General features: G+C 33.8%; 1 long non-coding RNA gene across 2 annotated transcripts; it reads right to left on the reverse strand.

Moving 5' to 3' along the window:
- Positions 1 to 249: 249 nt before the first annotated feature.
- Positions 250 to 14,391, reverse strand: LOC111093899. 2 transcript variants are annotated; one of them, XR_005383583.1, is made up of 6 exons: positions 14,291 to 14,391; positions 10,668 to 10,768; positions 7,932 to 8,017; positions 2,821 to 2,976; positions 1,688 to 1,754; positions 250 to 303 (listed from the first exon to the last, which is right to left on the reverse strand). It is a non-coding gene; the product is annotated as an uncharacterized LOC111093899 (long non-coding RNA). The 2 variants fall into 2 exon arrangements; XR_005383582.1 differs by having other exon boundaries at positions 9,964 to 10,768.
- Between the last annotated feature and the right edge of the window lie 12,945 nt (positions 14,392 to 27,336).

A 27,336-nucleotide genomic window follows, 5' to 3' on the forward strand; every position in this document is an offset into this window, starting at 1 on the left:
CTAAGTATCAAAAGAAGAAAATGTGGGGCATTCTTTACAATTGCAAATGTCTAAAACAATAAGCAATTGTCTTATTTAGTATGAATTATTTAACAGAGTAGATGGTTCCTACAGTCTCATTTTAAACTTCAATATAAAATTGAAATTAAGGAGCACCTGGTGGCTCAGTTGATTAAGCACCCAGCTCTTGATCTTGGCCCAGGTCGTGACCTCAGGGCTGTGACATCGAGCCCTGTGCTGGGCATGGAGCCTCCTGAAGATTTTCTCTCTCCCTCTCCCTTTGTAGCTGCCTTCCCTTCCTCTCTGAAAATAAAAATTAACATTAAAATAAATGAATAAAAATGAAATTAAAATATTTCCAAAATTAATTTTAAGTTTTCAGAATCAAATGAGTGACATTTTTCAAAATTGTATTTATAGTTTTAAATATTTCCCCCCAAGAGTCACTGACAATTCACTAGTATCTGAATCTCCTTGGGAATTCTGGTTTGGGATTAAGATGATATTAAGCCATGTCCTTGACCACCCAGTGTTAAAGAACTCTGTGGGACACATGACTAAGAAGAAAAAAAAACAAAAAACAAAAACAAAAACAGGCAAGCCACCTATAGAATTATAGATTTATGTAGGACAATGTGAAAACTGCTTTTATGTAGTCTGGAGAAGCTTCTGTATTAAAAAAAGCTATGACTCTGTTACATATGTGGACTAATTAGGACAAAAAGTGGCTCAAATTAAATGTACACAGGTTTGGCTTCAGGCTTTATATTGGACAGTGAAGAAATTGTTATTAGAGGCAGAAAGAGCAGTAATTTATATTACTCAGTGCTAAAACATTTTTTAAAAATTATCACTTGTGATAATTTGGAAGGCAGGCAACATTCTTGAATAAGCTTTTAACTATACTCAAGGAGACTGGGAAACGAGATATAAGGAGTGCTTCTAAGTTGCCATGGGTATCATTTGACATAGTGTTACTAGAAAGAAATGAACTTCGAAAATAATTGTGAGAAAATATAAAAGGAAATTAAGATAAAAGGAAATTAGGAGGATTCTAGAAATTACAGAAATATAGAAAGTTGGAAGGTGAACTGATTCTTCTCTCATCCAGTAATAGATAAAACTGAGATCTCTGAGCAAGAAAGGTCAATTTAATTTGTAGAAAAGATGTTTGAATCATTTAAGCTTGAGCTTAATAGATCTCTTCTATTGTACAGAATGGTTCAATTAAAAACAGACTAAAGCAATAGCTCTTCCGTATTAGCTCACAGGTTTCTTCAGGGTCCACAGAGGTGCTGAGGTCAGCAAGCATGATAACCAAGGCACCAACAGGCGTGACTTCTCCCAGTCCCATTAAAACCGCCCTCCTCAGTCTCAGGCTCGTTCAGGACTTCATAACCTCCTACTTGGATCCCAAAGATCCTACAAGCCACCTTTATCTGTGGACGGCTGCCAAATTATTGTTGCCATGGGGCATATGAGAATGGGGCCTCCAATATCACCATCTGGCTGATGTCCTGATTATATTGTTCAAAATCATTTTCTTCATCATTCTAAAGGAGGATTATATATATCCACCCTTTAATATCAAGCTTGGGCATGTGACTTGCTTCAGTTAAGAAAAGGTAAGCAGGGATGACCTATATTACTTCAATGCAGAAATGTTAAAGGCCAACGTATAGCTTACCACAGTCTTCTTTCTTTTCCCAAGATTGACAGTGTTTAAGAGACGGTTCCTATTTTTAGCCTGGGTCCTGGAGTGAACATAAATGACAAAAGCCATTGCATATTTTTTTTTTCATTCTTTTTGAATGAACTTAACCTTGAACTTAACCTTAGTTAACTGCCACTCAGGGAAAACAGCCTATATTGCCCACTTTACATGAAGCCTAAGTCCTAATCTTACATAGTTTCTGTCTCATATGATGAGATAAATCCATATCACAATAGCCAAAGAGAAGAACCAGATGAAAATAAGTAGATGTTTGCCAATCCAGGTTTCTTAAGGTTACACTCTAGAAAATGTGGCCAAATCTGTGAAATTGTACATGATCACCCAGTATTGATCTTTACCATAAATATGGCTTCAGATAACACGGAGAAGAGAAATGCCATATAAGCCATACTCATCATTAATAATCTAAAGTACAGGCTTTCCATATAAATACCAGTATAGTGTCACCAAACAAACTCTTTTCTACATTTTGGATGTTAAAATTACCAATATTCAAGCTTTGTAATTTTAATGTAGTTCTAATTGTGAAAAGCATCTTCTGTTGGTTACTTGATCAAAGTCAGTGGTGCTCTCAATAAAAACCCTTAGCACCAACAAATACCAGAGTTTAATTAAGTGGCTTATAAATACACAGATGCTCACTATCAAGGCCTCATGGGTTCTTTTTCCTCCTCTATACTCCCTTTGGTAGAGATTTCTTCTGTCTGCACACTTTGCTACCATTATTCAAGATCTCCATATTTTTGTACTGGCACTTAACACTCTCTGAAGTCTGTATACATATATATTTTTCCTTATTAGCTCTGATAGGAGGAATCCACCACAAAATGCTAAGTATATTTCCTTTATTCGACCCTTGATAGTGGAAGGTATGGATGGTACAATTCATAAACATTGATCTTTACTGTTATATAGTCAAATCGAGAAATCCAGGAGAACGTGAAAAATTGTCCTTAATTTTAGAGTTGATTTAAAAGTTTAAGACCTTGTATAGTCTATAGTTGGTAAATACAGTCATGGGTCTTCACCATACTCAAATGAATTGGCATAAGATCTTGGTTCTAATAGAGAAAATAATGACTTACATTTATAAAAGATTGATAATGGATGTATCCTCAATCTCTTGCCTCATCTGTTTGTGGATTTTCATGACACTGAGGTAGGCAAAGTGACACAATAGAACTCTGAGCCAGTGAGGCCTATGAGGTAGCGAGCCACCTTCTATAAGCCACTTACTCCTTCTGCATTGAAGTGGAATTGAGAAATAAACTTTAATTATTAAGTTACTAGTGGCCATTGGAATTTTGGAATTGTTTAGAAATCAGCATTCTCTGATTAATACAATGCTAGAAACTGTTCTTAAAGTACTGTATCTGTTATCACAATTACTGCTCATGGCAATCAAATGAAGTTAGAGGCCCCATCTGCAGATAAGGAGACCAAAACAAAAAGAAGTTAAGTTTTCTGAAGTGCTGGAGACGATCAGTGGCAAAATTGGAATGTGAACTCAAGAAGTTTGTTTCCAGATCCAGCTTTCTTAAATATTACACCATCTCTTGAGGTTTTCCCAAAAGACCAACTCTTGTAACTGTCTGGGGAATTTCTATTTAGGACACTTTCTTCCTTTTACTCCCCCTTGTAGTCCATCAATCACTTTCACCACTCCATTTCCTTTGCCGTGTGCCACGTCATTTGCTAATTGGTCACAGGCATTCTGCTCTGTCAGATTCCAATGTTGGATGAAGCTGAGGCAAGACAGGAAAGACTGGAAATTCTTTAGAGGCAGAAAAACAATCTCAACATCACATTTCTTAAGCAGGTCAGGAATTTATAACACTCACTTGGCATAGTTTCCAAATTTTTTTTCTCTGTATCTTTCGATATGTAAAGGTGAGATTTACCATAATCTCTTTCCCTCATTAAAGGAACGTATACAAAGTTAATTAATTTCTGGTTCACTTGAGAAGCTTTCCCTCATTACCATTCCAGACCAAAATGCAGTCAGTTGCCTGTGTCTGGCTAATTATTACTCTAATCCTCACCCCTAGTTATTGGTTTGCTGATGGACACTTGAAACCAAATGGACCAATCTATATTCCTGGAACATTTGCCAAACAACTACTTTCAGAAAAGATCTGTAAGAACGATAGAGGAATTGTTCTTCCTACCACTGTTAGTCTTGCTGGTGATGATGCAGAGAGCTTTCCTGAGAACAACACTAACAAGGAATCTAGAAACGAAGATCAATGACCTGGAATCAAGATATATCTGAAGCTGTCCACATCTCCTTAGAATTCCAGCAGGTTAACATCTACTTGGTAATATTTGCTAGACATCCACTATATTCATAGCTCGATATTGAAGTATCAAAGGTCAATACCCTGAATCTAATGCTGGGAGAACACAATCTTAGACCTTGATGGTAGAACTCTTCTCTTTGTAGGAACACACAATTTTGCTTTTTCCTACCTTTCAAATTTTTTTCAGGATGGTAAATTCCCAAAAGTTCTTTTAAAAAAAATATTTATTTATTCATGGGAGATACAGAGAGAGGCAGAGACATAGGCAGAGGGAGAAGCAGGCTCTCTGTGGGAATTGCAGGACTCAATCCCAGACCCGGGGATTATGTCCTAAGCCGAAGACAGATGCTCAATCATTGAGCCACACAGGTGCCCCTCATTCTCAAAAGTTCCATTTCAAAATGAGTAGAAGAGGCACATTTCTGAAGTAGTAACAACAACGAAGCTAGCGAACTATCAATCTTTTGAGTTTGAATCCGGCAGGAATGGGAAATCTACCTACATTTTGACAGCATTAGATAGACAACTGCTCGATTTAGATTGACAAGTAGACATGTTTCCTTGGGCTAATGACAAAAAATATGATAAGCTTTTGCTTTGCTTGTTGTTTTTCTTTTGATTTTGCTTTTCTTGCTTCCTTTGCACTGTATTCTAGACTAAACTAGAAGTCAAGTCATGTATTTTTTTTCTTGCTAATCAGACATTTCCAAAAAGTAAATGAAAATGGGGCAACACAGAAAGTTGAAAGGATTATTTATCTTTTGCTTTCAATGAGATGAGGTTATATATATATAAAACCAGATGTTGGAGCTTCTCAGCTGTTTTGCAAACTCATAATAACCATGATAAACTATTATTAATATTATAGATTTTACCCACAACAAGACTATTGCCCATGCCAAGTCGTTGGCAGGCCCCAAATCATCTCTGGTTTCTACCTTTTCACTGGGGACAGTCCTTGTCAATTTTCTTATCAATAGAAGGAGAGAGACTTGAGATCATAGTAAGCTAATAATGTATCAATGTGCCCATAAACCAGTGCAGTTCCTTCTGCCCACAGCCTGCTATTTGTACAGAAGTAACCATTGCAGGAGCTGTGGCATCATACAGGATGGAATTCTTCTGCTCCTCCTTAAGCCAAACCTACTCAGAATGATTTATTGTTCTCTGTATACTTCCTCTCAGTGCTCCATGACTTAACAGATCTTACCATCACATGAAGACCTCTTTGGATCTATAGTGGTAGATCTGAGGAATGATCATGTGCATTCTGGAAGTTGACTTGCATGTTCCAAGTCAACATGCTACTTCCTCAGGGAACCTTTTATCTTCCAGCATATTTGTCATTTGGCCTCACTTACTTTTCTATCATATTTTTTAGTCTTTTATTTTGTGTCTTATATATTTTTGCTTATTATTTTACATGAAATATTTAACCCTTCCAAATAAAATGCTAGATATTTGAATGTATAAATCACATCTGAATTCTCTAATGTATCATTTGAATGCTTAAGACAGAGTTTAAATTAAGAATGATATGAAGGCAGGAAAGAGTAATTAGCTCATATAGTCCTTACATTACTGATGGGAACTTACAAAAGGAAGGTAAGTTTTAGTTGCATTTTGGTGTTCTTTTATTTTAATATCCATACTCAAGAAAACTATAGAACATTTCTTGACCATAGAAAGTTAAAATGTTGATACGAATATCTTTTTAAAGATTTATTTATTGAGGCACCTGTATGGCTTAGTCAGTTTTAAATGTGAAAATCCTGTTTTTGGCTTAGGTCATGATCTCCCGGTCCTGAGACTGAGCCCTAATTTGTGCTCTGTGCTCAGTGCCGAACCTGCTTCAGATTCTCTCTCCTCCCCTCCCCTCAAATAAATAAATCTTTTTAAAAGGATTTTATTTATTTGTTTGAGAGAGAGAGAGAGATAGTGCATGTGCACATATGTGTGCATGAGTGGGGAGGAGGGGCAGAAGGAGAGGGAGCAAATCTCAAGCAGATGCCCCACTGGGTATGGAGCAGACATGGGGCTTGATCTCATGACCCTGAGATCATGATCTGAGCTGAAATCAAGAGTCAGTTGCTTAGCAGACTGAGCCACTCAGGTGCCCAGATATGAATACTTTTTCAACCAAGTTAAAAAATGGATTGCACAAGTCAAACTTTAAAACATTACCAAAGTTGCAACTGAAAATCTTCTATATCAATAATGATGTTTCTTATTTTATGATAAGAAAATTATTAACACAATGGTGTACTAACAAAGTCAATTCTAATGTTTGGTATCAATAGCTATAATAAAGTAAGATTTCATAAGGGGATAATTGAGAGTAAGTGAGAACCATCTGGACCAATATTTTTAACACTGCTCTCATTTCCTTCTTCAGTCTTCTGAAATCAATTTGAGATATTTTAGAGAAAGGAAGTGTGCAGCTATCTCATTTCCTTTCTACCAGCTCTTTCTTCCTCCCTAGTTCTACCAGTTTGATTAGAGATTTGGATTATTGTATCTTTGCTGTAATTAGGAGTATTACTTAAGGTTCTAATTTTGATGCACTCATCTGGTAGCAAAATTATGAAAGTAATTCTCCATGAGTCTTATTGTATTATTGCTAACTAGCTTTAGAAGAGCTTTTGAAAAATAATGTACTTCTTGTGGTATAATTGACTATTTCCATGATGATTGTTAAAAGGCACTCAGACTTGTACAAAATATTTTTATTAAACAATCACTACTTAAATGAAAATAAATAGAAGAAATAAATTCATGCAAATATAGTTCACTGAAATAAATTAAATTAATGTTTGATTTGATGAGCATATCCTGGAGACTGCTCAACACCAGAGGGGAGATAAATAAGAACTACAATATCCACAATATAATGTTTATTTGGAGAATGGATTGCTTTCTTCCTTTCCACACTCATTAAATCTATGTTAAGATTTTGAATGTTAATTTAATGTTGATTCTTTTATGTTGTAATACTCTTGTTAAAATATGCCCCTAATCATTGTTCAACATATGGACTGGCTGATTTATTTTTAATTATCTTTACCATCTAGTTTTCAACACTACCAAAGATAGCATTTAATAAGATTAAAACATTCGAAGAATAAATATCCTTTTAAATTATCATATAAAACAATAACAGTTTTATTTGAAAAATCTTGATTTTCTGTTGAAGTATATTATCCATATTCAAAGCTTACATATAAGTATTCTGAAAAATTTAGTTAGAAACAAATAATTCTTGTCTAAGATAAGTCTTGATATGAGTCATTTGTCATTTGTGGGGTTTTTTATTAATAGGTTAGTTCATTTATCTCTTTGTATAATATTTTCACATAGCTTCCCCTCAAAATGATGAAATTATATTTCTTTAATTCTAAGTAACTCTTGTTTTCATAATTTGACATCTCTGAAATAAAAATGTGTTTAACAGTCAGGGCATTTTGCTATTATAATTAGTAGATTTTTTTTTTCCTCAGTAGAACAAAATATATGGTCTTACAGGCGACAAAATCATTGTTCCAAAAAAATAAGGTAGTGTAAGCATTCAAACAAAAGCATAAAAATTTATTCTGAGATATTTCATCTTCCTTAGATTTAGCTATATAGGGGGATCCCTGGGTGGCTCAGCGGTTTGGTGCCTGCCTTCGGCCCAGGGCATGATCAGTCAAGTCCTGGGATCGAGTCCCACGTCAGGCTCCCTGCATGGAGCCTGCTTCTCCCTCTGCCTGTGTCTCTGCCTCTCTCTCTCTGTGTTTCCTCATGAATAAATGAATAAAATCTTTTTAAAAAAATTAGCTATATAAACTCTGAATTCAATGTTTTCCTTTAGTAAAATATGTTAATTAAGAAAAAAAGCATAAAACTAGAACTCTTACCTCTTGGCTTACTATTTTTTAAGGCAATGGGTGATATTTTCCCAAATAAGCTTCTTATTGGCTTGATTCTTAAAGGAATCCAGTACCTAGAAAAAGTGACATTATAAAAGAACATATAAATTGTGAACCCATTGTGAAGATATCAAATTTATTTTTTTGTTCTGAGCAATGCATATATTGTTCCATATAATTTTTCTCTTTCTATATGTGTCTTAAGAACATTTCATGCATACATGTACATAAATGTAAAATGCATGTATTATAAATGTAAAAGTGAAAGGCTCCTTGTAGAAAAAAAAATATGTGTTTTCTGTCATATTACCATTGGGACTGGGTTCCCCATTCTTGCCAACTGTAGTAGAAAAGCCTATCCAAGAAGCTCTTCAAGAGCAGATATTAATCAGAGCTCTTACTTGAGGTATATTTCCTCAAATTGACTATAGTGATTGGTTCTGGCCTAAAACGGTCCAACTATAGTGGAATTCTGGACATTGAACTTATTAATTATTGATAAATAACTGGAGAAAGAGAGCATCCCTTCCCACTGAAAATCAGTGTTAAAGGGAAACAGCATCTAGAGGTCTAGCAACCTTCTTGTTACCAGGAAACAAGAGCTTATTACTCTGGTGAAAATATATGGTTCCATGAAAAAATTTCCTCAATGGACATTTTAATTTTTTCAAAGTGAAAGCAGAAAATCTGTGTAGGGACAAAACAAAGAACTTACCTGTTCTGCAAAATAATAGACATGGTTTTCCTGACTGTAGATAATGATGCCTATGTTTCCTTTTAGATGTTCTTGTACCTTGAATATTGTACTGTCCTTGAAAATTACAACTTTTTATTCTTTATTTTAAGGTTTTATTTATTTATTAATGAGAGACACAGAGAGAAGGCAGAGACATAGGCAGAGGGAGAAGCAGGCTCCTCACAGGGAACGTGATATGAGACTCCATCCCGGGACTCCAGGATCACGCCCTGGGCCGAAGGCCGACACTCAACCGCTGAGCCACTCAGGTGTCCTCAGCTTTTTATTCTAGATGAATGTATGTATTGATGCAAATCTTTACCAATAACAGTTGGATTCTAAATGGCAGAACCCATCCTTAATTGTAACTCTGAACACTCAGTGCATATCCTTTCATTTTCTTGATTAATACTATTATGCATGGGAGCCTCTTGGCCTTATGCAATAAAGGCACACATACACAGAAGTATAGATTTTTATGAACAATTGATAGTATATATTTTTTCTAATTTCATAATCTTTGTGCAAAGGCCTAACTACTAAAAATTACTATAATTTTGTGTAATTATATTTAGTAAATTAAACAGAATTATCAGTAATCTTCAAAATTTCAGCCTAACAATCCATTCAGCCAAATGGAAATATTAACTTTTACTAGCAGAATGACTTATATGTTTAGCCTTACCTTATTTCTGAAATTATATATAATCTAATCAAATAATGTTAAAATGCATAGTATATATCTATTTAGTCTAATATATGATGTATATATGTATATAACTTAACACTAAATTTAAAAAGAGATTTTTTGAAGCCACAATGCAATAAAATAATACATATCTTTAAAATGCTATTAAATAAAAAGTCTTAGGTTTTAATTCATAGACTGTGGTAAACATTACACTAACACATTTTCCCATATCATTTTCCCATAACACATATCAATTGTTGATATGCTAATTTAAATATGTCTAGAATACATTCTTTTTTTTTTTTTTTTTTAGAATACATTCTTTATCCTTAGGCAATACATTCCTTGAGGGCAAATCTGTCTTAATTCAAATATTATTAGAATAATTTACATTAAGAAGAGTACTGGTCAAAAGAGTAATTAATTAGTATAGGTATAGTTCGCTCAGGGAACTAATGTTGAAATAAGTAGAAATCACAGAAAAAAGTGAGATACAAATTGTCACATTCATTCCAATGTTTCTGATTTCTAATTTTCAATGTGAATTTATCAATATTTAACACTTGAAGGTACAATTCATTTATTCAACTTACATTTCCTGAAAGCAAAGCTCTAAAAGTACACTATTTTAGTGAAGGTGATTAGAGAGATCCATTTTTTTTTCCCTTTCTTGTGCTGTTAATGTTGGGTTTAGAGGGTTCTTTTTTAAAAAATAAATTTATTTTTTATTGGTGTTCAATTGCCAACACATAAAAAAAAATTTTTAGAGAAGATCCCTCTAACAAAATGACATTGAACAAAGACCTGAATGAAATAAGAAAAGAACCATGCAGATATCTGGGTAGAGGACTCCTGGTAGAGGGAATACCAAGGAAAAAGGTCATCAGGTGGGACAGTGTTAGACATGTTTGGCTTTTAGCAAAGCCTAATGACTCACGTGCTATAATATATTGCCTTTTGAATCTTTATTCATCTAGTTATTATTGTCTGATGTACATATTACTATTTTAGATAGTATTTAGCTATCATATGATACAGTTTGTTTACTTTTACAGTGGAAAATAAAACAAAATGTTTAAACTTTTAAAAACATTGTTGACTTTTAAAAGCCTTGATGACAATTTTTAAATGGTATTTGAATGTTATATTGTTATTAAATTAACTTTTATATATGATGTTTGCTGGCATTTCATAAGTTTAAGTTGACAGTTTTAGCTCCTAATAAACTATATAACATTCTCAGATACTGTTCCTACAACATGCTGGACCTTTGACTTTTAGGTATGGTGATTATTACATATGCTATGTATTTCAGCTTGATTTCTTGGTCTCCTTCCATCCATCTGAGAAGATTATGATAAGCTAGCTAGTGAAGCTAGTGAATCTTCATCTTGGAACCTGGAATTAGAAGTAAAAGGAACAAATTTGAACTTGACCTAAAGCCTGGAGCAAAGACTGGCTCAGCCAGTATACAGATGAATGAGAAGTAATTGATTATTGATTTAAATTTATTTTTATGACATCAAATATATAATATAACCATATATTAATATAATAATTATATGTATTATATGTATATATTATATAATTATATATGTATATATACAAATATATATATGTGTGTGTGTGTGTGTGTGTATAAAGCTATCTCAGCAAAACACAGCTCAGCCTTATGGACCAGAAACAATGGATATAGAAGAAATCCAGTGATCCAGTAGCAATTGGGGGGAATTGGCTTTTTATCATCCTTTGGGCAATATGTCTTATTTTCTACTCCCTTGACACCCCACAATCATGACTCTGCTTTTTAACCTCAATTCTCTTACTTTGTCCCTATTTTGTCACTTCCTCTCTAAGTATCCTCCATTCAATTTTCCCAAGAGCTTAAGATTTGATTGGGTCAGTCACTTACTATGCAATATGAAATATCATTTCTCTCTCTTCTGTTGAGCCTATTGTTGGCTGTCTTTGCCTAGATGTTGATTCCTTCTCTAATTCATTTTCCTCATGATAAGAGTGTCATATCAGATGAAACATAGCATGCTTCCTAGACATACTGACAATACAGTTTGAAACGATCCAGAAAAAGAGGAACTTCAGGATCCAGGTAAGAGAGACACCTTCCCCAGTCTGACAGAAAAGGAGAACTCCACAGAAAATAAGCAAGTGTGTCCTGAATTTCCTTAATATAAAACACTCTCTCATACTTAAAAGATCTGTCGAGGTTATTCTCTTTGCTGGGAATGCCTTTCTTCTCTTCTCTAATCATTGCCTAGGATTCCACAGTTGATTCTTGTTATTCATAGTAGTTGTATTCTATAATGTCTCTGCAAACACCGGATTAGTAAATACTGAACAGTTGCTCTGAAGAGAAATGCAAAGTTAGTTCCCTGTGAGCCTTGGGTCACAACATTTTCACCAACTAATCAATACATAACCTTGTTTTATTTGTGTTTCTGTTTAAATACTTTATTTAATATACTTACAACAAACAGGACTATAACTTTCCCTGAATGAAACTAATCAAAATACATATTTTTCTCCTGAAGCACATCAAAGCCTTCTTGCACTTCAGTACACTAGAAAACACTTCAACATTTGCCTGGGGGGCCATTTTAAACAGTGAAATCACCAACAAAAAAAGCACAAAATGTAGAAATTGTGGCTCTAAATAGACTGTGAAAAAGAAACTTGTTTACAATGTGAAAGCTGCAACTAGAAGGTAGAGCATCACCTTGTTTGACCTTGGCTGGGAACATGGGTGCCAGGCATGTCACATTTTTGTCACTCTATACATGTTCTTTAATGACAAAAAATCATCATTTTTAATTTTGGGATTACAAATAGATTTTAGTGAGTAGGCAGTTTACAAATATCAAATTAGCAAATAATGAGGATCAACTTCTCTTCGTGACTTCCACTCATTCTTCCCCGATTCTCTGCTTCTTGCTCTTCTTTCAGCCCCTTGTCAAATTAGCGAGTCTTTCCTATATGTGTCACAGCACCTCACTCATATCTCTTAGAATAACTCTTAACTTGCTATATGATTAGTCTCCTTTTTCTGAAAATCTAGTCATCACTTTGAAAGCATAGATCAAAGATAAATAATTTTGATATTCCCATAGCATACTCACGTATTCACATAGTACATATTCATTTAACATCTGTGAGGGAAGGGAGGCTAAGAGGGAGGGAGAGACAGGGAAGAAGCTAGGATGGGAAATGAGCAGTTCATTCTTCACAAGCCCAGCTCTTCATGATACACAGCATTCTCAGTTAATCTTTGTGTTTTACTGTTATATGTGCCCTCCAAGAGTTCATTTTAATTCTTTATTTCATTTTTCCATATTTAAAATAAGAAAAAAATAATAATTTTTCTTATTTTTCAGAAATGTCTAAAGATATTCAAGAGGAAAATAAAATTATTTTGAGCTCACTGGAAGGTCTTATCTAAATTTGGAGCCAGTGATACTGTTAGTGTTATAATTATTTTTGTCAGGGAACTTAAAGGACTATATAAATAAAATCTTCTGAAGTTGTTCATTCTGCTTGAAATGTAATAGAATATAATGAAAACTTTTCGCTTGTAAGCAGAATGTTTTACAAAATGAATCTTCTTGGATTGGGATGGAAAAGAAAAATAAAACAAGCTTTGATATTATGTCCTGGCACATAGGCAGCCCACCACTGGCACCATGCCATGCACCCTTACTGAACACAGAGGCAAGTGGTTTGGTTTGGTTTGGTTCTCTGGACTGAATTGTACTGTGCCCTTCTGAGGCTTCCTCCCTGAGATATAGAACTTTATGCAAGATTTAAATATGTATGCAGAGTATCAAACTACTTCTGTCTCTTTATTTTTTGTTTTAGTAGGCTAGAATAAGATTAGTAAAAGCCCCTGCTGTTCAACTGTATCCTATTAAGATTACAAAAAGGGGAAATGAACCAAAAAGTGGTTCAAAAAAGTGATAGCCTATGGATAAATGGGTAACAAAAGGTTTATCTTCATTTATTTAAGACTCGCTTCCTATACCATCCATAGATATTTCTCTCAATTTTATGGAAGGGATTCAAGTCATGATTATATAAAGGCACAATCAAGCTTACTTTCCTTATTAAAATAGGTGATTGTTTTTAGTACAAATATTTAAAAAAGAACACTTGAAGAAGAAAAGTCATATTATCTCATATATATCATACCTTTAGGGTTTACATGATTGATGTAAAATAGGAGAGACATTAAATGTTTGAAATTACTTCAACAATAGGGCTGATTTGCACGTTAGAGTAAATACTATAATTATGATGAAGAATAGAAAACATTATATTCCACATTTTCAAGGACACAAAGCAATTAAATAAGTTACTTCTTTCAAAACAAGTTATTAAAATAAAGCAGTCCACCAGTCAACACAAAGGAATAAACGTTCAGTTTTCACACCATTCTAGATACTTATAGATATTAGGGCTGTGCTATATTTAGCCCCGTTTATTTTAAAATACTGGCTACCTAATAATTATCAGATATGTGACTATTTTATTTCAAGTTACTTGTGTATATGTTGTTTACTTATATGGGGTTTTATAGACTTAAGACGGTTATGCCCAAATATGTATGAAGATCATGACTTAAAGTCAGTAAAAGTAATCATAATTTCCCTCTGACTATATTGCCTTGACTATTTGAATAGCACACAAGACTAATCTTGTTTTGAAACTTTTTCCTCAAATTTAGTGTTCCTATTATGTACTGTTAGATTTAAAAAAAGCCAAAATATAATATCTTAAAGTAATGACATTTATTTTGCTTAAGAATCTGCAATTTGAACAGGCTTCCAGAGAAACAGCTCATTTTTGTTCCACTTGTCATTAGAGGCTCAGAGACTGAGGGTTGGACTCATTAGAGGCTCACTTACTCACATTTCTGAAAGCTATTTATCAGCCAGAGTTGCCACCAAAAAACCCACATCTTTCTTTGTACCACATGGCTTCTTCACAGCATGGTGGCTAGGATCCAAGGGGGAGCCTCACAAGAGAAAGATAACTATGTGGTAGCTGTATAGTCTTTTATGACCTATCCTTAAAAGTCATAAAGTGCCATTTCTGCTGTAGTTTACTTATTAGAAGCAAGTTACAAAGCCTAACCCATATTTAAGGGGAGAGGAAGTAGGCTTTATATTACAAGAACATGTTAGGGGGTGTACAAATGAATGTAGCCATGTTTGGAAAAAATAATTTGCCACAGTCTCTCTAGCTTCAATAAGTACTGATCTATCCTAATTTTGCCTGTCCATATTATGTTGTTGTGGCTATTTGCCTTATTTTTGATCATGCAGTAGGTAGAAGGAAATTCATCTTGTTCCAATTACTCTGGGTGAGAAGAAACTTTTTCCCTGGGAAACTGATGATAAAACTATTTGTTGTCTATCACCTAATAAAGCTACATCTTCTAAGTGGTCATACTCAGTTGTAGAAAACTATTATATATTTTTGGAAATTCAATATTTCTTTCATTCATTTCTAATGTCTGAATAACATTATTTATTATAAAAAATAAAGGACATAAAAATTAAATTCAGTAATAATAAAGTCACATTCCCAGGATTGTTAAGTAGATAAATCATTATTCTCTGTAAATCAGTCTTTAGTTTGCACTTTTTTAAAGAGGTTTACGTAGGTGCCTTTTGAGGCTGATGATGAAATAACTTTGATGCTAAAATTATTTTCAAAGGAATATTTCACACTAGCAATCTCTGTTGTTTCTCGTCACCTGTAGCTGTGGCAAAAGACTGCTTCCATATAAATGAATGAGAGAAGGCATCATAAAAGATTTATTTCTGCTGCCCCATTTTTCTTATTTATTTCTAACACTCTGCCCATTTACCATGAGCTTCCTCACATTTCAGAAACAGCTAGTCGTCTTTGAGAACAAATTGTGCTATTTACTTCTGTCCTTAGAGAAAACGAATGGTTTAGTGGGTGAGATGTCCAGAACAATAAGGAAAACTTGTGTTATGTATTCCCAACAGAAGAAATAGATCTTCCGTAAATAACTCCCAGCACAATCATGGCAGGTCTCAGCACTGTACAGAGTTATAGATATTTTTTCTTTATATAACTTTAAAGCCTTTCAAAAGAAAAAGCAACAGAATGCTGTCATGCAGATGCATAGACTTATCCCAAAGTTATGCAAACAGAATATTCAAAATGACAAAAGTGTTTTAGTTATATTTCTATATAATTTAGTACACACACATTGATTTTCAACTTCAATGACAGAAAATATTTTAAATGTATAAAGTATAAATCAAAGTGAATTAATTATAAAGTTTAATAAATTAGTCTATTATTTCAGACAGAAAGAAGAGCTGGTTTCTAACATTTACTGAATCTATACCACCAGCCTGACATATTTCATAGGACATTTACATACTTATAAAAATTTAATTATTACAGTTATTTTTATGTGACAGGTATTTTTATTCTCATTACCCAGATGAGAAAATTGAAGTTGATAGAAGGTAAGCAGCTTCCCTCAATCCCCTAAAAAGGAAGTAAGGAAATTATTATTCCCAGCAAATGACTTTAATTTATAATTGGTGTGGTTAAGAGGTCAAGTGACATCTGTTGGTACAGTGTGGGAATCTCAAGATCACCCTGACATCTGACACCAATTGCAATTTTCAAGGTCCTCCAAATCACTTTTATGTTCAATAATTTCCTAGAAAGACTCAGGGAACTCAGGAAAGGTATTTTTACTTATTGTTAGGGCCTATGGTAATTAAAGGATACACATTAAAATCAGGAGTCCATAAGGCAGGGTCCAGGAGACACCAAGGCATAGAACTTCCAATTGCTCTCTCCCAGTGGAGGAGTGCAGACAGCATCTATTTCTCCCAGCAATAGATGTGCAGCAATATGCATGAAGTATTGTCAACCAAGAAAACTCATCTGAACTATGGGAAGCAGAACTTTTACTGGGGCTTAATCATATAGACATTATTGATCCCCAGCATGACTGACCTTAGTCTCCAACCCTTGCAGATGTTGAACTGATACTGAATTGTCCAAGGTCCCCACTGCACTGTTAGCATAGATAATAAGACATGGTCAAAGGCCACCAGGTGAACAAAGACACTATTATCAGACAGGACATTCCAAGAACTTTGAAATTATCTTCTAGAAGCCAAGCACAAAGGCTAAAGTTCAAGTTATTCCTTTGCTTCAGTTATCCTAAAATTAAGTAATGAGTGGAAGTATAGTCAGTATCTGTATCTTACTGATTAAGCAATAACCACAAAGCTTTATAAATTTTCAAAATGGAAAAAAATATAAAATAAAAAATAAAATCTCCAAATGGCATAGTTTGGCTGTATTTTTGTTTTGAATTAAAAAATGATCTATTGCACAATATCATTTCTCAATTTACCAAAGATTATTTCTGAAACTCAATTTTGTCTTAAATTGTATAGCAGGAGAAAGGATTTGTATCAATTCTGCTATGAAACTATTTGCTTAATACAGTTCCTAACTTTCCCAAAACTTTATTTGAAAGTTGAGTTCATATATTTTATTTGAATTTATTATTATGGGAGAACAACTTCTAGTAGAACTAATAAATATATAAAAAATTCTCTGTGACATTCTACAATGATGTTTGCAGATCCATTTTTAGTTATAAGATCAAATTTAGAATATAGTCCTGACTGACTCACCTGTTTTATCCTACAGAAATACCATGTCAGCAAAAACTTCCTCTTCATCATTATACACTGATCTATTACTGTGAATGCATGTCCATGTTTCAAGTAAAGTGAACGCTTGGGTGTAATGGATCTAATTACATAGAACATGTTTTGGCTAAAGAAATCTAGTTTGCAAGAATGATCAAGTGTTTATAGGTAAACAGTGCTTGAAAATTTCCACTCTGAAGTGCTTTGGTAGAGAATTAAGTCACAATGGCATAAAATTGCACTTTTATTCATTTTTTAATTGTTTCTATCTCATTAAATTAATTGTTATTAAATTAATGTTCAATAAGAAATATTAAATGAAGTTGTAAAACTATGGCAGTACACATGTATTCCTATTCATGTACATAAGATTATTATTTCTGACATAAGATTTCTTATTTTATGGTGGAGCTATTAGTTTTTAAATCCCAAACTAGTTTCTTTTATACCTATCTCCTTTCTGGTTACTCAGCAATAGAATTTGTTGTATACCTATTTATTTGAATTGTGAAGAAAGCAATTATTTAGGAGATTTCTGGGCTGAATGGAGATAAACCTTGCTGTTGCCAGTGTCAGATTACATCAAGTTATTCAGCATCATATAGTTTACAAGAATAATGGATCTTGATTCATTTTGACAATATGTCTGGTCTGAATATAATCTGGAATGTGTGTCATGCTGCCTCTCAAATTTAATGGAACACCTTGTTTCCTTGGGAGTGGTACAGTATGCTTCATAAGCCTTTCCAGATATTTTATATTGTTCCTTGTGAAATTATTAGCAGAATTTACCATACTAAGTGAGACTTTACAGGAGGGACAGTTATTTGGAGAAAAATGAGTTGAAAATTTGGCCTAATATCACAAAGTCTTCAAGCTACATATTAATTATAATTTTAAATTCTCCATATAATTAGTCACATTTTAATCATACAGGAAGAAAACCATGAAAGTAGGACAAGCAGATATTTTAGAACTCTAGATTCTTTGTGACTTAAGGATTCAGGATATCCCTGGTACTACCAAATTGTAGTGTAAAGACAGCCTATATGAAATGAAGTTCACAGGTCTCTAAAGGTGGACTAGAAAGAAGACTTCTCATACATAATTCAGAGTGTTGCACATAATTCAGACTTTAATTATAATTTAATTAGGCTGGGCCATCCAAAATTGTTGGTTCTCAACTATTTTTGACCCACAAAAGCTGTAAATCTTATATGCTTTCGCCTAATAAAACCATGGATAAATACTTGTCTACACAGTTCTTTTTTACAGATGTGTCTGTACCCAAAACTTTGTCTAGTTAGGCTGTTAATAGACGTTTTTTGACAATAAGATCAGAAACTAAGTTAAGGTATTTCTTAAGAAAAATCACAGCAAAATTGCTTGGTGTATAGTAACTTCTAACATAATATTTTCTCTTTAAACCATACATATCATAACTTTCTCATCAGTTACTTGACAATAACAAAAATATGTCTGAGTGACAAACTAAGAAAAAATATCTTTAAGATATTTAAATGAGGAGATTCATTTCTCTAGGATCTATGAATATCAGGACTCCAATGCACACTGTGATTCAGGACATGTCATCATTACCATTAATACCAGCGTTGCTTTAAAGTTTACAAGTTCCCCATTTTGGAAATCCACAATACTAGAAAATAAGACCTGTAATGGATAGAAATGAAAAGGCAATTATTTATTTCATCTTGATTATAAACTTTTTATCATCCCCAAAGAGAAATTTAGATAAGTATGTATATAAATGCACAATCAAGTGCTAGAAGACTTTATTGGATACAAATTGTAAAAACTATAAGAGCACATATCGACATTATAATAACTATAGGGGTAATAGAATTAAGAATGAAAAATTACTTAAATTATACAAAAAAAGTTTTAGTATGACCAAAAAAGGTATTTTTTTAATATTAAAAATGAGATTTACGAAAAAAGAGGAAGTAAGATTCATATGCTGACTAGGTTCACAGGTTCAGTGTTGTTTAATCTAGTATTAAAATCAGTGAGAACCGAGAAAAGAGGCCTCAGTAACTAACTCCCTTGTCCTATATAGTTTATCTAGTTAATAAACTACCTCATCTCTTAATTGCCTATTTGGATATTTCATGATATTATTAAAACTCTAAATTGATTTTTATAATGGTGATGTTCACAGAATTCAAATCATTTGTTGAACTTTAAATCTAGATGAGAACTGTATTTGTAGGAATTTATTAGGCAATTTTTAGAAACCCAGGCTTCCAAATTAATTATATTATGGTTTTATTTCATTATTATATTTTAAATAATTATAATGTAAATAATATTAATTTTTCATATTGATTTAAAATCACTACTTATGGGATCCCTGGGTGGCTCAGCGGTTTGGCGCCAGCCTTTGGCCCCGGGGGCGATCTTGGCTGGAGTCCTGGGATCGGGTCCCACGTCGGGCTCCCTGGATGGAGCCTGCTTCTCCCTCCTCCTGTGTCTCTGCCTCTCTCTCTCTCTCTCTCTCTATGTCTATCATGAATGAATAAATAAATAAATAAATAAATAAATAAATAAATCTTAAAAAAAAATCACTACTTATTGGTCAAATCACTTTATCTTTGCATTTGCTAAGAAATATAGTAATAGTTCTCAGATGGTCTTTCAAAGTCACAAACCAAAGCTAAAAATCATTATTTAAAGGGATGATGAATACATCACTTCAGAAAATTTAGGTTTAAAAAAGATACAAAACCCATCATCAGTTACGGTAGAATATTTGCCAATTTTATCTTTGGATTAGCATTGGATTATTCCACATATTTCATGGCTCCAGAAAGACTATCATAATTTTACTACCTGCTGACAATAGTATTATACTTTATCTTATTATGTTGGTAGTATTTTATTTACCAAATCTCAGGATTGCTTAAAAAGATAAAGTTAATTAGAGTTCACCAGTCCCTGCCTCTAAGAATTTGAAGTTGATGTTTGGACCTATATTCCTCTTCCTTTCACTATTTTCAGGATGACCATTGTCTTATCCATGAGGTGTTTTGTGATGTTTAATAAACATAACATTCTCTTCTTAAACATCTGGATTTCCCTTGCTTGTACAGTATCTTGAGGATATCTCTAAGCTTTAGAAACTTAGGGATCTCTGGGTGGCTCAGTAGTTTAGTGCTGCCTTCAGCCCGGGGCCTGATCCTGGAGTCCCAGGATCCAGTCCCACATCGGGCTCCCTGCATGGAGCCTGCTTCTCCTTCTGCCTGTGTGTCTCTCTCTCTATCTGTGCCTTTCATGAATAAATGAATAAAATCTTTGAAGAAATACTTAAAATAGAAATTTGTTGCATTCTACTTATTTACTATAGAGAGCTCTCAAACCAGGATATCATCTTTAGCATATCTTCTAAAAGTGCTTGAGCAGTACTTGGACAATATACCAAAGTTAGGACTCATTGGTTGGGACTGCTTTTCAAAGACTAGTAAAGCTCAAAATAGAGAGATATTAACATATGAAAACAACTAAAACAACTAAATTTATTCCTTTTCTTAGTATAGTGCCACATAACTTATTATGGAATATGGATTTTCGTAGCGCTGAGAATGGGGACTAATTTGGTGATGTTGTAAATGATAATTGGTAAGGGTTTTGGACTACTTAAATTAAGTACTGTTTTGTTAACAAAGCTTTAGAAGCCATAGGGGCTAATACAGTGATGCTAGAAAATTTCAAGAAGTAAACACTTCAAATTCAGTTGACTATACTTGTTTTTATTGTCAGAGTATTACCTTCATAATCATTGCATAGGCATAGGGATAACAAATCTTCTAACTAAGATAATCATGTAAGAATGAACTGTGAACGTTGTTTCCGATATGGCCAGAAAGGCTTTTATTTTATCGAATATCAGATAATAGCTATAAACTGACTTAATTTTTTCAATTAGTTGAAGGTCCTGGAAAATAAACCGAAAGGGGTATTTTCTATTGATAATCCAACTTTGGAAGAATGAAATAAGATAGGGTGAGTTATCCATCTTGAGAAAAAGTCACAATTGGTATTGCCTAGAATTGCTAAAAAATGCAGGAAGAATCCAAAGAAGGAACTGGAAAGACAGAGCTTCAAGCTCTCTGTATAAACTCAGAGTCTCTGGATGACAAATAGAATAAACATATCTGGATAACTCAAAGAAGCCTAGATAAGCATAGAAAAAGGAGCTGCAATTTGAGCTGCTGCCCAAGAGACAAAGTTTGCAGTTTGTGATTAATCGCTTGTTAAAACAAATGAACAACATATCAACATACTTCAAAGTAATATAGTAGAATCCAGAGTCTCAATAATATCACATTGTCAATGTCCAGGAGGGAACTGAAAAAAAAAAAAAAAAAAAAAAAAAAGAATTCACAACATAGGAAGAGCCAGGAAAATGTGACCTATTCTTAAGAGATAAAATACTCAACACAGACCAACCCCAAGATAACATAGACTCAGCAGATAAGACTCTTAAAGCCTACGGTATAAGTACTCGAAAATGAAAGAAAAACATGGTCACGATGATCATAAGGATTGAAAATGTTAGCGAAAATTGGAAAATACAAAAACAACCAAATAGATATTTTAGAACAGCAAATTACAGTATCTGAAATAAAAAATACTCTGTATGGGCTGAAAAGTATGATGGAAGTGGCAGGAGAAAGAGTAAACATCAAAGGATTATTTATAGTAATTATCCAATTTAAAGTAGGGTGAACAAAACATTTAAAGGTATTTTAAGAAAATCAAACTCAGACAAGAAGTCTTCCTATTTGATGCTAAACATTGAAATAGCACTATTTCCTGGGTGTTGTATGTTAGTGATGGATCGCTAAATTCTACACCTGAAACTAATATTATGCTGTATGTTAACTAACTGGAATTTAAATAAAAACTTAAATTCTCTCTCTCTCTCTCTCTCTGTCTCTCATGGATAAATAAATAAAAAACTTAATTTAAAAAACCAACTTGAACCTACAAACAAAGCAAAACCAAACAAAACCTGCCTATACAAATAAAAATATATATGGTGCTATTTCATTAAAAAATAACTGGTTAAGCAATATTTATTTTCTGTGACATGTTTCTTAGATCACTATTCAACAAAACCAATTATTTTATCAATCTTTATATATTTAAATTTTATAAAGATAGTAGGAAAATAGTGTTCAAATATACCAAATAGTTGCACTCTTTTTAATATGGAAAATGAAATAGTTTTGGCTGAAGCCAAGAAAAATATGTGGTAAATACTTCCAAGTGCCAAGTACTATTTCCAGATGTATGGAAAATATAATGAATACTAAATTTAATATGAAACTGGAATTTAATTAAGTACTTCTTATTTGATCTTGCATTGCTCTTTTATTTTCTTGTAACCAATTCCTTTCCATTTCTTTTTTTTTTTTTTTTAAGATTTTCTTTATTTATTCATGAGACACACAGAGAGAGACACACAGAGAGGCAGAGATACAGGCAGAAGGAGAAGCAGGCTTCATGCAGGGAGCCTGATGTGGGACTCGATCCTGGGTCTCCAGGATCACGCCCTGTGCTGAAGGTGGTGCTAAACTGCTGAGCCACCCAGGCTGCCCAACCTTTAAGTTTCTTTGTTTTTAACTGTTTATTTTGATTGATACAATACTATTTTATAACATTATTATTTAATATAATATTATGCTCTAATTAGATAGTCTACATGTAATTTAGAAGGATATTTTTAAGGAAAGCTTTGGTATTCTCTGAATCTCCTTCCATTCCATCCCTATGAAGAAAAGATATATTTTTACTTTCAGCTCAACTCTTGGAAAGATGTTCTAATGTAGCAGTCTGAGAAGATTATTTGTATCTTGGAGCTTCTGATTTATGCTTATGAAATCTAAAGGATTGGGAACTGTGGCTGGCCAATGGTCTAATGATAAAGAGGGGTTGTTGAATTGGCAACCGCCAATGCTTTTTTTGTGGGCAGTGGGGAGAAAAGGGAAAAAAAGTATATATGAGTTGTTGTTGTTGTTTCCTGTGGATTATATGTGGAGCACTCCAGACAGAGCTGGCAGGAGGTTCTTTTGGATTCTGACCAAGCTGGCTACCCAGAGGTCAAGGAACTCCATAAAAAGGAGCCGGATGCCAGAGGAAGCAATTGTAAGTGACCAGATGGAGAAATTGTGTCTTTCCACATTAAAAACAAAACTGCAGGTGAGAAATGACCAGTGGCGGGGTGTCTTCAAAGAACAGTTAGCAGTAGACATAAGAGCAAAGGTTTAGCAGGAAACACTAGCTGAATCCAAGGAGTCAGAAATCAGCTTAAGATTGTATCAGTCAATTAACAACACTTTCTACTTCCTTGTTGTCACACTACCTTATTGCTCCAAACTTAACACAGACAAAAGTGGCATATTAAGTGAGGGAGTGGGAGTAAAGACTCTTAATTTTACTGATTACACTTTCAAAAAAAGTTATTGGATCAAAGTTATGACTGTGGTAAAAAAATAAATAAATTCCCATAAATACTCCAGTTATAGCCCTCTCTCAGTATTTTCAAATCCTCTGAACAAAATAGTTCATTGGTTAATTCTCTGTCAAAGACCCATGAACCAAATTACCTATTCTGAGGCAACTGTCTTCTGAGTATATGGACCACTGGCAAGCCTTATCCTTTGTAGGATCTTTGCTTTTGCTGTAGATTACTGCAAATCCCATTAACCCTCCACACTTTCCTGCTTAGATCACACTCTCATTTTATAAGCACCTGAAAATTTCATTCCAATACATTAGAACTGTTGTGCTACAATGTCCCTTTGAAAAGATTTTTGTGCTTTTACAAAGTCAGTTTTCTTGACTTTTTTACCTTTTGCTTAACACTACGCCGATGTAGCATTCAGCCATATAAGAAATTTGCTGAGGTGATTTCTTTTCATCAAGAACACTGTATGTCTTTTGCTTCAAAAACTGACCTAGGGTGACCTTGGCCTTATCTTATTAAATTGTTACATCAAACTTTCATCTATACTATTTAAATCATAAGGCTTTAAGTACTGCTCTATTGGGTGCCCCACTCTGATATACTGAAGGTTGACCAGATAGTGTGTCATATTTCTAATGTGATGTTCAGTAGTCAGGTCTGTACATTTTTCACAGCACAGTATGAGTCACTTGAGGGAGTCCATTATAAGGAAGTTGAATATATTGATATTGTTACTAATTATAATCAAGTTTCATTAACAAGAGTTAAGGACCAACTAAAAAACATCAACACTATGAGTATCAAAGTAAAATCACAATCAGTGATGCTCAATGTACCGCTCAATCAATTTTGCCTTGATTTCTAATGAATTACCCATTATATTTTCTGAGACTTATTTAATTCATTTTCCACTTTCCAACAGTCTTTGTTAAATTAAGAGGACAGTGGTTTACTACATTAATGAAATCAGGAAATTCATGTAAGTTCTCTCAATGTTTTCCCTACCACTTCAAAATTTCTTTTTCTTTTATTTTAAATCCATTTTGCCAACATATAGTATAACACCCAGCGCTCATCTCATCACATACCTTCCTTAATGCCTGTCAACCAGTTACCCCAGGCCCCACCTACTCCCCTTCTGCAACCCTTTGTTTGTTTCCCAGAGTTAGGAGTCTCTCATGGTTTGTCTTCCTCTCTAATTTTTCACCACTCAGTTTCCCCCTTTCCCTTATGGTCTCTTTCACTATTTCTTATACTCCACATATGAATGAGATCCTATAACAATAGTCTTTCTCCAATTGACTTATTTCACTCAGCATAATACCCTCCCGTTCTATCCACATTGATGTAAATGGTAGGTATTCATCGTTTGGGATGGCTGAGTAATATTTCATTTTATATATAGACCACATCTTTGTCCATTCATCTGTTGAAGGACATTGCGGCTCCTTCCACAGTTTGGCTATTGTGGACATTGCTGCTATTAACATTGGGGCGCAGGTGCCCCACTGTTTTACTACATCAGTATCTTTGGGGTAAATGCCCAGTAGTGCAATTGCTGGGTCATAAGGTAGCTGTATTTTTAACTTTTTAAGGAAACTCCAAACTGTTTTCCAGAGTGGCTGCCCCAGCTTGTATTCCCACCAACAGTGCAAGAGGGTTCCCCTGACTCCATATCCTTGCCAATATTTGTTGTTTCCTGTCTTGTTAATTTTAGTCATTCTCACTGGTGTAAAGTAGTATCTTACTGTGGTTTTGATTTGTATTTCCCTGATGACAAGTGATTCCACTTCAAAATTTCTTTCCATCCTTCTTCTCACAAGAAGGATTTTTCCCTCACTTTTTAGGAAGTGTGAATTCCATTTCTTCTGATTTTATTAATAATCTCCTTTTCCTTTTGCATGTTTTTTTTATTCATCCACCAAATCCTCTCCAACTTACAATTTTTCTTTAAGTTTTGTCAACATAAGTGAGTTATTGAGGTTTGTTGGCTAAAATTACTCAGTATCCATTTACTTCTAAAACCTTTGTTTCTTGGCTTCTGTCTCCACCATTTTATTAAATGGTAACCAGGGATTTCTATTCTCCGGTGACTTTTTTTTTTTTTTTTTTTTTTTTTTTTGACTACCAGGAGCCATTGACACTGCTGCTTATTTCCTTATAGTTTAGATCAGCAAATAGCAATTATCTGCTGGTTTTGTTTCTACAACTGATTTATCCATATGACCATTGTTTTGTTTTGTTTTCTGGCATACATCCTCAGGTTGCTATGGTAATTTAGGGTTTCAGGTCAAATGAAACCTTAACTACTCATATTTAATTTCCTAAGGAGCAGACTTCATCTTGTACCTTCAAGGTTGATATCTATAAGAACACTTCCTATGGGGGCACCTGGGTGGCTCAGTGGTTGAGCACCTGCCTTTGGTTCAGAGTGTGATTCCGGGGTCCTGGGACCAGCCCTGCAGGGAGCCTACTTCTCAATCTGCCCATGTCTCTGCCTTTCTCTATGTGTGTCTCTCATGAATAAATACATAAAATCTTAAAAAAAAAAAAAAAAAAAAGAATACTGTCTACAGTACTTTCATGGCAAGGGATTCACTTCTGGTGGGCATCTTTAATTCACATATCAGCTTTTCAATGAGGACAACTTAAGAGAGGAATGATTTCCACTACACTTGTGCTAATATTTATGAATCCCTAAGAATATATAAAACATTTTGATGCTATTTTCCAACACACTGATTTACATACTTTTAATTTGACTACTACCTCTGGCCTAAGCCCCAACTCTTTGAAGTTTTACTTTTTTTTCTTAAAAAATGCCTCAAAAATATCTTTAAACCAACTCACTTGCCTGCTTCTTAAGGAGATATGCATTTGAAAAATCTGTTTATCATGGAATTTACATAAAGTCACTTAAGTTAATGTAAACCTAATAAGATTTCTAAAGTTTTTTTTTTCTTATACTATCCTTCACATAGGTCAATTAGATGATGTTAGCATATATTACCTAAAAGTTTAACTGATATTTAAAAAGTCAGACCCCTTCTTTCCTTTTATGATATAAAGATCTATAAAATAGCATGCCCAACGGGAGGATTTTGCAAGTACTATTTATTGATTGTATAAATTTAATAAGTTCTATGATAATTTTCAAATCTCACAATCATGAGCCACCAAGAGAGCACTTGCTCTCAAAAGAGTATTTGTGTAGAATCTTTTTCTATACCTGGCTCCTTTCCTTTTGCAGATTTAAATAAATGGGTTATTCAGACTTACAGCACACCACTGTATTTATCTAAACTTATGCTGACTGTGCAGGTGTCATTTGGAATTTTGAAATGCTGATGTGAAAACAAGAAACCTACATAATCAATTTAAAAATCATCCTTCATTATTCCAAGTTTAAATTAAGAAAATAATGCCTAAAGGAAATTCAGACTAAAATCTGCTTCTTGGTCATACTGTTTCCACAGGGAATTTATATTCTATCAAATTCTTTAGGGCATCATCGCCTTAATTTAAATTTGAAGAGATGAAGGGTGAGTTCTTAAAATTACACTGTGTGTTTGCAGAACTGGGCATTTATTATTTTTTCTTCATGGAATATAGGTAAAATGTCCCAAACACTGAAATTGTTTTTTATTCAAAATTAAGGATGAGAAACCCAGCAAAGCCAATGAGTCAAATTCTTTTGATCCATTTTAATTTCATTTTACCCATTTTTGAGTCCTCTTCAGTAA

Source organism: Canis lupus, chromosome 34 (genome assembly GCF_011100685.1).
Source record: "Canis lupus familiaris isolate Mischka breed German Shepherd chromosome 34, alternate assembly UU_Cfam_GSD_1.0, whole genome shotgun sequence".
Taxonomy (NCBI): Eukaryota; Metazoa; Chordata; class Mammalia; order Carnivora; family Canidae; genus Canis; species Canis lupus.